This window comes from Cygnus atratus, chromosome 1, assembly GCF_013377495.2.
Source record: "Cygnus atratus isolate AKBS03 ecotype Queensland, Australia chromosome 1, CAtr_DNAZoo_HiC_assembly, whole genome shotgun sequence".
NCBI classification, from domain to species: domain Eukaryota; kingdom Metazoa; phylum Chordata; class Aves; order Anseriformes; family Anatidae; genus Cygnus; species Cygnus atratus.
Genome location: NC_066362.1, coordinates 140772652 through 140785308, shown reverse-complemented (window position 1 = coordinate 140785308; position 12657 = coordinate 140772652). Strand labels below are relative to the sequence as shown.

The 12657-nt window shown below is 40.8% G+C and overlaps 1 protein-coding gene across 3 annotated transcripts in view; it reads right to left on the bottom strand.

Moving 5' to 3' along the window:
• NPAS2 (neuronal PAS domain protein 2) overlaps window positions 1–12657 on the bottom strand; it is a 99782-nt gene that overhangs the window by 66506 nt on the left and 20619 nt on the right. The window lies entirely within an intron of this gene.

The following is a 12657-nucleotide window of genomic DNA, read 5'->3' as shown; positions in this document are numbered from 1 at the left end:
GAAAAACATTAATGAATCAATCTAAATGAACTCCCACTTTCCCCCATGAACTGGGGCTGCACGTCATCAGTCACACTCCAACCTGAGAAGGTTATATTTCCCTTGGATTCATCACTAATCTCATTTCGAATCATGTATTTCTGAGTGGGCTCAGGATAACATTTTCAAACACGGGGTTTTTAAGCTAGTGATGGGAGTATGTTTAGCTGCCTGAATATGCAGATGGATTCTCAGAGGTCTTCTGTGATTTGAAACAATTGTCCTTTAGCAATGTTAAGGTTGGCTTCTTTCTTTCTTTCTTTCTTTTCTTTCTTACTTTCTTTCTTTCTTTCTTTCTTTCTTTTTCTTTCTTTCTTTCTTTTTCTTTCTTTCTTTCTTTTTCTTTCTTTCTTTTTCTTCCTTTCTTTCTTTCTTTCTTTCTTTCTTTCTCTTTCTTTCTCGCTCTCTTTCTCTTTCTCTTTCTTTCTCTTTCTTTCTTTTTCTTTCTTTTTCTTTTTCTTTTTCTTTCTTTTTCTTTTTCTTTTTCTTTTTCTTTTTCTTTTTCTTTTTCTTTTTCTTTTTCTTTTTCTTTTTCTTTTTCTTTTTCTTTTTCTTTTTCTTTCTTTCTTTCCTTCTTTCCTTCCTTCCTTCCTTCCTTCCTTCTTTCTTTACTTCCTTCTTTCTTTCCTTCTTTCTTTCCTTCTTTCTTTCCTTCTTTCCTTCTTTCCTTCTTTCCTTCCAGAAACAGTAATAACACTAGTTATCTTTCTGCTAAAATACAACTCCTACTGTCTTCTTAGACTCCATGGGGCTCTGGGGAAGCATTGGTGGAATCGCAAGTAGAAATAAATCACTGGAATTGAAGGACATCTGGATGCCTGAAAGTGTAGTTACGTGACTAAATATGGATTTCAGTGCTGAACTCTCAGCACCCAAAATTGAAAATATTGGCCTCGATACACAGTGCTGGTCTTCAGTGTGTCTTAACATGGCAAAAAGATCTGCAAGGGTCCAATGCAGACAAGTCATATCCCAAAATGTAGACTAACGAGGACTGCTTTACTGTAGTAAAGCAGGCCGGTGAGGTATTCAGATGCTGACAATGCTACCAGGGACATTTTTATTGCCATCTCAAAAAAAAAAAGTGTTGCCCCAGAGCAAAAAAGCAAGTCTGTTATTTCACAGACCAGTCAACAAATGTAGATGTTCCCATTTCATCAGTGTTTCATCCGCTGTTTGCCAAAACCAACACAAATCTTGGCAAAGGAAGGTATTTTGTGAAGTTATGTGGACTGACTTAATGTATTAATCTTTACAGTGACACAGATTATTAGAAACTCAATGATATGTGGAATGTTTTACGATGTGCTTTCACTCTGATAAATAGCTAATCACCATATATTTGTGACAACAGAGCATTACAGGAAGCAGTGATATGTGTTCTGAAAAACACCATTGGTCCTTTTATGCCCTCTGCATAATGCCCTATCATCTGCGGTGCTTAACTTTGCAATGTTGCTTTCAAAACCACTGAAAATGTTCATTATGAGAATACTAACATTTGTCAAAGCCTCCTTTCTGGTCTTTTGTGGTCGTGGTGTGATTTTTTTTCTTTTTTTTTTCCCTAGTAAAAGTGCATTACATGTTATTTGACAGCTGGTAATTGTATGTGTATTGAATTAAAGCATTGATTTTAATTTTCAAAGTCAAACTCGCTCTCTTTTAGCTGAATGAATTGCTTTTTTCATTAGAAAAAGTATTGGTACTGGACTTCGGATACAGGATCAGAGCTTATGCAGCCTGTCCCCAGGGATATTTTCTACTGCTCTCTTTTTGAAATATTGAAAGATTCTAACTTGCCCATTACCCAGAAAAAAAAAAAAAAAAAAAAAAAAAAAAGAATATAAATCTCTGAATGGCTAGCACAGCTCCTAAATTCATAGCTAGCTTTCAGCTATTTTGTGTTGTATTCCAATTCCCTGGCTGCTGGGATGTTTTTCAGTCATACAGGATAAGTAAAAACAGGCTGGGCAAAGCTTGTATGAGAAACCCTGAAAGAAAATGCAGGTGCTGCTAGGAATTACACTGATTATGCCATGGATAGGAATCTATCTTTGAATCAATGGTAAGGCACATTTAGAAGACTCCCTGGGAAACAGAGGCTCTCTGACCCTTTCCCCCATATTGTACTTTTCATAGACGCAGGTGCTTTGCCCTCTCTAGTCTGTTCCCAAGGAACTTAACTGCAGACCGAAGCAGTCAGTGTAATGTGGAAACCATAGGAGGAAAAAAAAAAAAAAAAAAGGATCATAGGTTGTCATCCCAAAGAGATGTTCAAAAAAAGACTCAAGCTTTGTGCCAAGTTTCAGAAGACAAGCTTCTTCTCCTGCTCTCTCAAAACCTAATCACCATGAGCCAAGTCTCTGACCTGTTGCTCTTATCATGCATTCAAAGACATCTGCTGCTTCCTTATTCTTAGACTATCAAACCAATTATCTCTGCCTCAGCCTGGATTTTGTCCCACTCCAGTGCGCACGAAGCTATTCAGCCTGCCCTCTGCTCCACTCTCTTCACTGGGGAGCCACTGCCTCCTCCTCCTCCTCCTCCCCCTCTTCCTCTTCCTCCTCTTTCTCCTCCTCCTTCTTCCCTTTCTCTTCTTCTTCCGTCTCCTCCTCATCCTTGCATGGCATGGCCCCATCCAGATGTGGCCCCCTCCAGCACACAGCTGGGATGCAGACACGAGGCCACTCTCTGCTCTCACTCACATCAGTGAGGAGCAGCAGTAAGTTCCTTGAAACCAGTGGAGTTAAAGCCCTGTAAACCTGACCTGGAGTTACAAACTAGCACTATACACCGAGCCACTAAAACAGCTGGAACAAGACAGCGCAGCAGCTGCTGCCCTTCCACAAACAGGTTTCCTGCTGATGAGGAGCTGTGTTGCGGATGAGGAGTCTGCCCACTTGCACAGCTCCAGCCATCCTGCGTGTTGTAGACATGATAATTTGACTGGAGATTTTCTGCCATACCATGGCTTGTACTTCTGGGTTGAAGAAAGAAACTCTCGGCAGAGTTTAAGAATTTAGTTAAATATCATGTTTTGATTCCTCCATGTCTCAAGATCCTGTATGCATGCCATAGCTTTCCCCTCTTTCTCTGTCTAGCAATTCACTAGCGTCCCAACAGGCATTATTACAAAACCTGGCAATAGCATTTAATTCAACCCAAATTTGCCTGTCTCCCACTGCAAAAAAAAATAAAAAAATGCATGTGGAAAGAAGCTGCTGATGTTCTGTCTCATGCATTTTTACAGCTCTGCTGATATCTGTGAAAGAAAATGCTAGTCCACATTGGTTACTCCATGTCTTTTTTGCTCTAAGACCTGTGATTCTTTTTGCAACCGTGCATTAAAATGGGTTTTCTCCAAGGCATAATAAAAATATCACTGTAGTGACATACATCATCTTTTGGGCGCCATGTTATGTGATGAAATTTTTCATGGTACACTTAGTTTGCATTTGTCCAAAGTAACTGAAAGTGAGAATGCGCACTGACCTGCTCCAGAGCAACCGTATTAGCCACCAATAATGCAGACGATCACATGCGTCAATTTGACTCTGTGCAGCACAGTGTGTTTATTATTTCTGTAATAAACTGTGGAAGAAAATAAAGTGTGAGAGCATTTCATTCACATCCAGCTGTCCTATTGCTATAGTATTGCTTTAACAGCAGAAGCAAGTATAGGAATATATGCACAGGTCTTTTCTCTGTCTGGCACAGATGTCTGTTTTAAAAACCACTTTTTGGTTTTAATTCTCATTTTAGTCAAACCCTCTATAGCCTTTACAAATGGACTATGTTGATTTCTTTCTACTGCTTCCACATTTAGACCAGCTACCGCTACACTGCTTCCACTTCAATGTTATAAAATGAAATAATGGTTCAGGAACTGGTTGCATATTTGAGGGGTACCTGCTTTTCTGCAAATGAAGGGAGCAATTGATGCAATCTCTTTGCATCATTTTGTTCATTAATAAATATGTGCCCATAAAAACTGAGGGTGTGATAATGGATATGAAGAGGAGATCATGCACATTCAAATATTTCTTGATATCAGAATTTGGGAACCTGACACTAATCAGAGCCATGGCTGTAATCAGGACTTTCCGAGAAGCCAATTCTCCTTGGAATGCAAAGTGAACCTTACAGCAAAGCATAGGATTGTTATTATACAAGAAATAATAGGATGATGGCAGATCTTTGTGTGAAAGAATCATGATCATTACTGACCCTCGTCCAAGGACAGCCATGAAGAATTTGGGGAATTAGTGTCCTCTTCAAGGAGAAAGGCACTGGCTGCTCTGGGATGATGTGGATTTTGTATATGGTTCTTTTGTCGCTAAGATTACACAAGCTTTCCATCCTGGTCTTTGCAAAATATTAAAAGATTTTAAATGGGCTTTGCCCCAGAGAGACAGATTCCAAAATGCTGTTACACAAATAAATTGATGAATGGGATGCCTATATATCATTTATTTCCTCTTGGAATTGGTGACCTTCCATCACTCAGTAGTTTCCTTCACACTCCCTCACTTGTGAATTATAAGTTAATCAAGAGTACAATGGAAACAATGCATGCATAGCCTGCTCACTGCATTCATCTCTCTCCTCAGGGTGGATTACGGATGTTAAAGTTGTAATGAGCTTTCTTTTAGGCCAGTTTTGACCTCAATTCTGACTTTACCAGCAAAAATTTCTCATATGAGATTATGCAAGATGTATTTGGAAAATACAGTGGGATCTGTAAAAGGGGTTGTGAAGCACGATTAGTTTAAAAGAGTATAGCCTTGCTTTTAACTGCTCTATTTTGGGGCAGCAGGCTACATCATATATAATTTAGACTGAGAATCTTCAAATTCATTGTTTTAACTTGGTCTCCAAGGAACCAAAGTCTAACTGTTTTTGAAAGGATGTTTATTTCTAGGGATCCTCAGTCCCAGAATTCACAAACCCAAGATGACAGCCACATGTGGCTGATGGAAAGAGAGAAGCAGGTAGGGGAAAGAGGTCTCTGGCACTGTGCTGACATGCTACCTCCTGAAGCCCGCTCCTGGCTTTGCCACACAGCGTGACTTTGATGCTATTTCACACTTACCAGTGCAGAGGAAGCAGGATTTCAGCATGTGGCTCTGTTCTGTAGAGCCTGAGACTGAGCCTGTGGGACTTCCCCCTCAGAGGGGATGCAATGCGTCTGCTGCAAGTATTTATTTTCAAACTACACAGATACACAATGCCAGTGAATGGAGTACCAGGAAAAACTATTCTCACACAGCTGATAATGCTAGTGGTAACAATGAAGGAATTATTCTCATTATAAAGAAGAGTTGATCTGAAAGGTAAAGAGAGGTGGTAATTAATTTCCCTTAATAGTCACACTGGGATCTCCTGTAGTGTGCGGTCTGATGTTAATAATACATTTTCCCCCCTATAATTAATGTTCATGTTCTGTTCCTGGGGGACTCATCTCCACTATCTTCAGCATTGTCATTACTTAAGCATGCACAAGCAACTTTAGCACCTCAGTTGATGCAATATCTAATTCAAGCACTGCCTCCCTTGCCCCTGTCTTATCTCCTGCCAGGTGGGTGGCAAATGCCATCACTGAAACATGCAACCTCAGGAGAACTGAGAAATAATTAGGCATTTTGCCCCATTTCAGAGTAATGCTAAGTTTTAAACAAAACAAGAGGATGGCACAAACAGAGGAGGAGCCCCCTCTGCCCTTCCTGCTTTCTGAGGCTCTTCTGCTCTCTTTCTGAGAGCAGCCCATGGCTCTTGTGTGTGCCGGCTGCTGAGGGCATGGGCAGAGAGCAAAGCCAGGGCAGAAGCAACTGCAACTGGGCTCCTGCCGGCTGTCAGTCTCTGGTGTAAATCAAAGCCTGTTTGGAATAGCTGCTGTATGCACCAGAGATCAATCAGCATCTGAATTGCTGTAAGATCCTCTCACTAAGGCATGCTGGATGCTCCTTAGCTGCAAACACAGGCACGATTCTGACCCTTTTTGGAAATAAACAAATCTGAGTGATGAGTGCTTCCTCACCAGAAAGAGCAGAAAGGCAAAAAGCTCAGAAAGGATTAGAGAGTAAGTTCTGTGACATCGTACCACTTTCCCCTGGTGTTTTGTACTTGTTTTTAATATAGGGTTCCTGCAGGACAAAGATGCCATGGAAGTGATTATTTTTCCTTTACCCCTAAATTGCCTTGTGCCTGCCATGCACTATGCATGCTGATGTGCATTCGTCATGTTTTAGAAGATTAGGGAGGATGACTCTCAACAGACATGAAAGAAAATTGGGAACATTAGAAAGAGCTCAAACGTGCATTTTTTTTCTGCAGGACAGCTGAGATGCATGCTAAGGGGAACACATACAAATATATATATATATTTAAGGGATGTTATCTTGTACAGTTGGACAAAAAGTTCCCAAACCCAAATGCACACTCCCACCACAGCATGTCCAGCCCCATGCACTCTCTGACTTCTGCTACACAAGTGTAACCTAACCAGAGATTTAAATTAAAGGAAAATTAAATTAAAGGAAATACCTGCACATAGAAAACACAACAGATTTTCCTGGGCATTTCTTCCCTTTAAGGTAAAACTGAAACATCTATAGTTTTCATATTAAAACTTATTTTTATTTACCTCTTTATGAATAAGAACAGTATTATGCCTAATTTTGTTTGCATATATAAAATTCTCTAGATTTTCTCTGAGAAAAAGGGAAAAAAAAAATCCTGGCTTTTGAACACCATCAAAAAAGCCTGGTATTAAAGACAGAGCTGTAATGCACACAAAGTACTTCTTGACATTTCTGGCTAGTTGACATATCTCTAAAGCAGTAAAATGAATAAGTAAATAACTAGAAAGACAGAAATAGAGACTACCACCATTACCAACCCATTAGCAAGAGGGTTCCAAAGATTTCAGAGATACTACGTAAGCAGATTTAAGGTCAAAATGCACAAACCCATACAGCACAAACCCATCTTTCTAGAAGAAATGTTTGCAAACTAAACATTTGTATGCAGGATATAGCTAACACAGCATAGTGACTTCATAATAACCTAACTGGAAATACTTTATTATGTGGAAAGTACTTTGAAGGGTAAAGTTTCAGCAATTATTTCAAACACTGCACTTTTTTTTGCTCATTCTGACAAAAGATATCTCTCAAATACATTCAAGCTTTTCTCATGATTTCCAATTTTGTTTTTTCTACTTTGCATTGAAAAAAAAAAAAAAAAGGAGGACAGAATGGAGAGCAGAGATAAGTCTTTTTGTTGAAGGTTTCATTACCTGTACCCCAATCTTCACAACTCTAGGCCTTGCACATTTAAACACAGGTTAGTATGAAGTGTTATTTAGAAATTATGGATTAAGGAGAGGACTGCCAATCATGTGATAGCCTTTACTTCCTGAAAAATTGTATATTTTGATTTTTAAGGAAAACAGAGACACTTTCTGCATCCTTTAAAGAAATCTTTGGGATACTGGCTTTATGGAAAACCAGAACTCATCTTTTCTTTACTGGAATAATTCAGATTGTCTGACTTTTTCAGTAAAAAAGTAACTACCAGTGAGACACTTAAATATAACAAAGGATTATCCCCTGTTATCTGCTCACACAGATTCCCGGTTCTGGAGACCAGCAAAGGATGGAGAGACCTTGAGTGGTTGCTCACATTTTTTAGTCAGAAAGCTTTATTGGGCTTTCTCCCCTGAACTGTCAGGAGATGCTGAGGTGTTTTACCCATACTTTCTAGTAAAAGAGCCCTGGTAAAGTCACGTAGTGGAGCTGCTTCACACCTGACCTCCCTGGTGCTGCTGGAGATCTTCCAGCACCATGTCTGTGGTGCCCCATCCCAGCATCACACAGGGAAATGGTCCTGCCAAGGGAGAGTGGCAAAGAAGCTCTGAATACTGCTCTTAACAAATTGAGGAATACAATACTGCTACACTTTCACTTACATTGAGAATGCACCCTTTTGTCCAAAAAACAACAACAACAAAAAATAGTATTATGGTGCTATTTAAAATAAATAATGGCAACGTATCCTTCTCCCACCCACTTGGGGAGCCTGTGTCTTGAAATGTGCTGGCTCTGCTCATACCAAAGGTTTGCTTCTAATTCAGGGGTAACCGAAGTCCTTTCTAACACCTGTATTGTATGGATTTAATATGCTAATGTGTAAGGCTGTCTCAAATATCTAATCCTAAAATGTGTTACTTTCTTTTTTCTGTACTCTTAAGTAGTTAGTGCTACTAATTTAACTCCATCAGAATGAAAGGCATTAAATGAAATGCCTGGAAGGAATTAATTTAAGTGCTTATCAAAGACTGGTAATATCAGTTTCCACTGGTAAGTAAAATGAATGCCCGTGAACTGGAATCAGATACATTGATTCAGCTCTGTTGTGAAAACATAGCGTAGAGATAAATAGTACTACAATTATTCGCCCAGGAAAATGTGCATCATCTTAATGGAACCACTATAATGACCTTGACTAAACTAACTGCATTCTCACTTTCTCAGACTCAGTGCCAAAATACCAACAATATCATGAAGTTTATATCTGTGCTGTGAGGTGTCCATTTTACAATGGGACATTGAGAAAAAAATCTTTATCCACAAACATTTCATGATTCATACATGCAGTTGATGCTGCATAAAAAGAACTAGAAAATAATACAGGATTTTTATAATTCAGGGCTGTATTCCTGGCTTATATTTACAGCTCCTCCAGACCTGCAGGTCTGTGATTTGATCTAGGCTGACATTCACTAAATCTACAGATTTAGCTCCAGTCTGCCGATGACAGAGCCAGAGTTGAGGTTAAGGCAGGGGACTGCTGGAGATAAAAAGCAAGTGGTACTGCCAGGAAGAACAAGGTTAAGGAAGCTCAGAGAGTAGGAGTGCAGTAAAGCATGACCAGCCTGAGAAGATGGGAATAATACACTCTAGTTTATGTTAGTTTCAGGTTTAATGCCATGGGTAACACTAGAGCTCAGACCCAGAGAGATGAATTTATTACTGGATCTCACAGGACTTACTGCGATCCCAATTACAGACAATGGTGAAAACTTGCTGTCGGCCTCCTTATGTAAACCCAGGACTGTGCCTTAGGCTGGGCCAACGCACAGGCTTCCTCGTTACTCACCCTTGTGCAGCATAAACTCTTCAATTCAATTTGCAGCTGTGGGGAGTCTTTTTGCTGATACACAGGATTTTTAAGGGCTATTATTAGCTTACTGAAATGAAACTGCTGTTGATATCAAAAGCTTCAATACAAAATCAGGACAAAGTGACCTGAAAAAAGTATGGATTCCCTGTCTCGCCAAGTATACATGTTCTGGTGAGGCCTACCATGCACTGGTTGTGTGCATGTGGAAAATAATGAGGATTCACATGAAGGTAGCTTCAGACCAAGCACCTCAGGCCCAGCTGCATTTAACCCTAACCCTCATCCTAAGCCTGGCTGTAATTATCACCTGAAAACTCCTAGCCCTTAAAAAATCCAGTGGAAACTATTTACCTCAACTGCCAATGCCCCCACAGATGTGGGATCCAGCATAAAACTAAACTGTCCATCTCTGTAATTCTTACCACTCAGCCTCACTCTACATGTACCCCTAGCCTTCTTTTCCTGTCCTGCAGCAGCTTTCCTGGGGACAAAACTCAGCTTAACACATTTAGTCCTGTCAGTCCTCCTTCATAGCAGCCTTCTGGCCTTGTGCAACCCAGGAATATTTGTCCTCACTTGGCCTTTCCACATCTAATATTTAACTGCAACTTTTACCACAAACACTGGGTAAAAGTTGCTTGGTATCTCCTCCTTTCCCCTACAGCTGGCTCTGCACCTACAGCACCAAAAATGGGCTTCAGTCGGTAACGAATCATTGCTCTCCTCACCCAGCATTACAGAATATACCAGTGATCTCTTGTAGCAATAAGCAGAAGTCTCTTGCCCTTGTGATTTCTAAGAACAGCCTGAATGTTAATCCTAGATTTAAGTTTCTCTACCCCAAGGCCGAGCAGAAGGACTTGGTCCAGGTGGAGAAAAGGGCTGATAGTAGCTTCTCTATGGTATGCTCTATTGACTTGGGCCCCTCTTGCCTTTATCGTTTGGGTTCAGTGGGTTATGTTCACTGACATGCTGTAAGAGGTTCATGGTGAGGGTGAAGGCCATATGGCTATGGATAGGCCTGTGCTCAGGATTAGTAAAGACAGAGACTGAAGAGCTAAATTTATTACTATGTCCTGCAAGTCCCTCTGATCCAGAATGATATGCTGTTGTCTGGTTATGGCTATGCTTAGAATGTGAAAGAGATTTTTTATACAGATCATTTCTCTTCTTCATCTGCAAAAATATCAAATAAATGTCACTCAGTTATTGTCCCATTGGAGAATTCCTTTGAAAATCCTTCATGGCAAGGTGGCTGCCTGGTGCTGTCTGACTGCCAGGGCTGTACACCGCTATTGCTCTGTGACAAGAGGCTCCTATGGAGATTCACTCTCAGTCCTATGTGGGCATTCCCCAGCCTCCCTAAAGATAAAGTAGGTGTTACAGCCAAAGTCTGAGGGTCTGAATAGCCACCTTTATGTCTTGCTTGAGCCCTGTTTGCCACATAAACTAGCTTCCTGGCAACAGACTGGATACTTTTAGGAGTGCAGAGATGGGAAAATGCAAAGGTGATATTTCTGCTCTGGGCCTGTGCAGGAATTCCCTGACTGGAACATCCCATGTGGAGAGCAGCCCGCCCGCAGGGCAGTGAAAGAATCACTGTCTCAACCTATGTATTGCACATTTGACTGAAATCTTTGGTTGCGAAGAAGCTGCATTTTTCTGGCACGTTTCTAGGAAAGTAGATTCTTAGTTTGCTGCCAGGTAGGATAGAAGAGTTGAGTTTTTAAGAGCACCAAGTGGCATATTAGCAAGTGTAAATGCATCCAAAAAATGAAAGAGGACTATATTTCTGCTTCTGATTCACTGTTCTGTGCCAAATAACAGTCTCTCAGTCACCTTTTCTTCCTCAAAGAGAACAGGTTGTGACAGATTGAAGTCTTCTCCCCTGCTATGTCAGGAGCCTTTATGTGACAATTACAACATCATTTTTGTTTTACGATCAGCTGAAGTCAGTTCAAAACAGCACTTCACCTCACACATGAAGTAGTATGGCTTTATGTGACAGGGACTGGGATTTGGCAGGAGCAATTCCTCATTTACAATCTGCTTTCTTCTGTCTCAGTGTTTTACACCTGATGCAGAGTAACTTTAGTTTTGAAGCCAGTCAGGCTTATCTGGAGGAGTGACTCATCTAGGGCAATCCGAGTAGCCGGCTCCTGCTTGCTCTGAGAGGCACTGTAATGTTGAGCAGTGGAGGAGGAGAAAAATTACAAAACCATGGCAGGGAAGACCTCAGTCCTCCCAGATAAAATCTGAGATATTCATCTGCAAGCAGCAATCCTGGTGCTCAGCAGGCAGTTTCTTTATCTCCTCCCTTTCCACGGTGATTTCCTTTCTCTCTTGTTGCACCCAGCTCACATGCCAGGGGCAAAGCTGGCCTCAGGAAGTTCAAAAAGAAGCCAGCTGGCTGTGTGCGAGCCCCCACATCAGTGGATCCTGCTGATGTAATCAACAGCACCATGTTTCTAGCTTTTTTTTTGTACATCTCTAGTACAGCAATTAGCAAGTGTAGGTCTAAATGCTGTAGTGTTCAGAATGATCTTGGCTTCCCCTGACAATTCACCCTTTCACATCATCTATGAGACCTATGAAAATAATACACTATTTCCCATTAGTAATCCCTCCTACTTGTGATTTCTTTTCTTTGTGGCCAGGGGGGACGAAGTGTGCAGTCACCACACAAAGAGCTCTCCGGAGCAACCACCATGAATTCAGGAAACCTGGCCCTAAGCCCATTCACCTTTCCCAATTTTCAAATGGCTTCTATTTAATTTCTTTCCTGGTTGCTTTTCTTTTTAAAATGTTTATCTTTTAAAATTAAATGCATGAAAACATGGTGTTCTTAGGCATGACGTCCGTAAGTGCAGACTGGCCTGCAGCCTGACACAGACGAGTCCTGCACAGGTCCAAGAGCTGGCCCACATGGTGGCAACACCAGGGTGAAAGCCACTCTTGGTCTTACGCAGGCACTAGCAGCAAGCATCTCCATTTCATTTTACTCCTAAATCTGACATTAGGAGCAATTTTACAGGTATGGAGCAACTCACTGCAGATGTGAGCCACTTAATCCAGACCCAAAAGGACATAATAAAAGTTCTGTGGGCAGTAAAACCAATTTTCTTACTGGTTTGTGTCAGAAAGCTCTTGCGTAGGTTATCCAGCATCTATAGGGCAGATATATATTGTCACAAAGCTTAAAGATATTCCGTAGCTTTGAGATCCTTACCTTTCTCTCAAACTTAACTGAAATTGGCCAGCAGGTTCAAAATATAGCCAGACAGGCATGACACAACCACACATACACACACACAAAACATGACCACATAATCCTTATTCCCCTAAGAAACTGAGAAAAAAAAAGCACTGTTGTTAACTCAATCCAGGCAAGTTTTCAGGACTAGATCCTGCAAGGATTTACAAACCAAAAAAAAT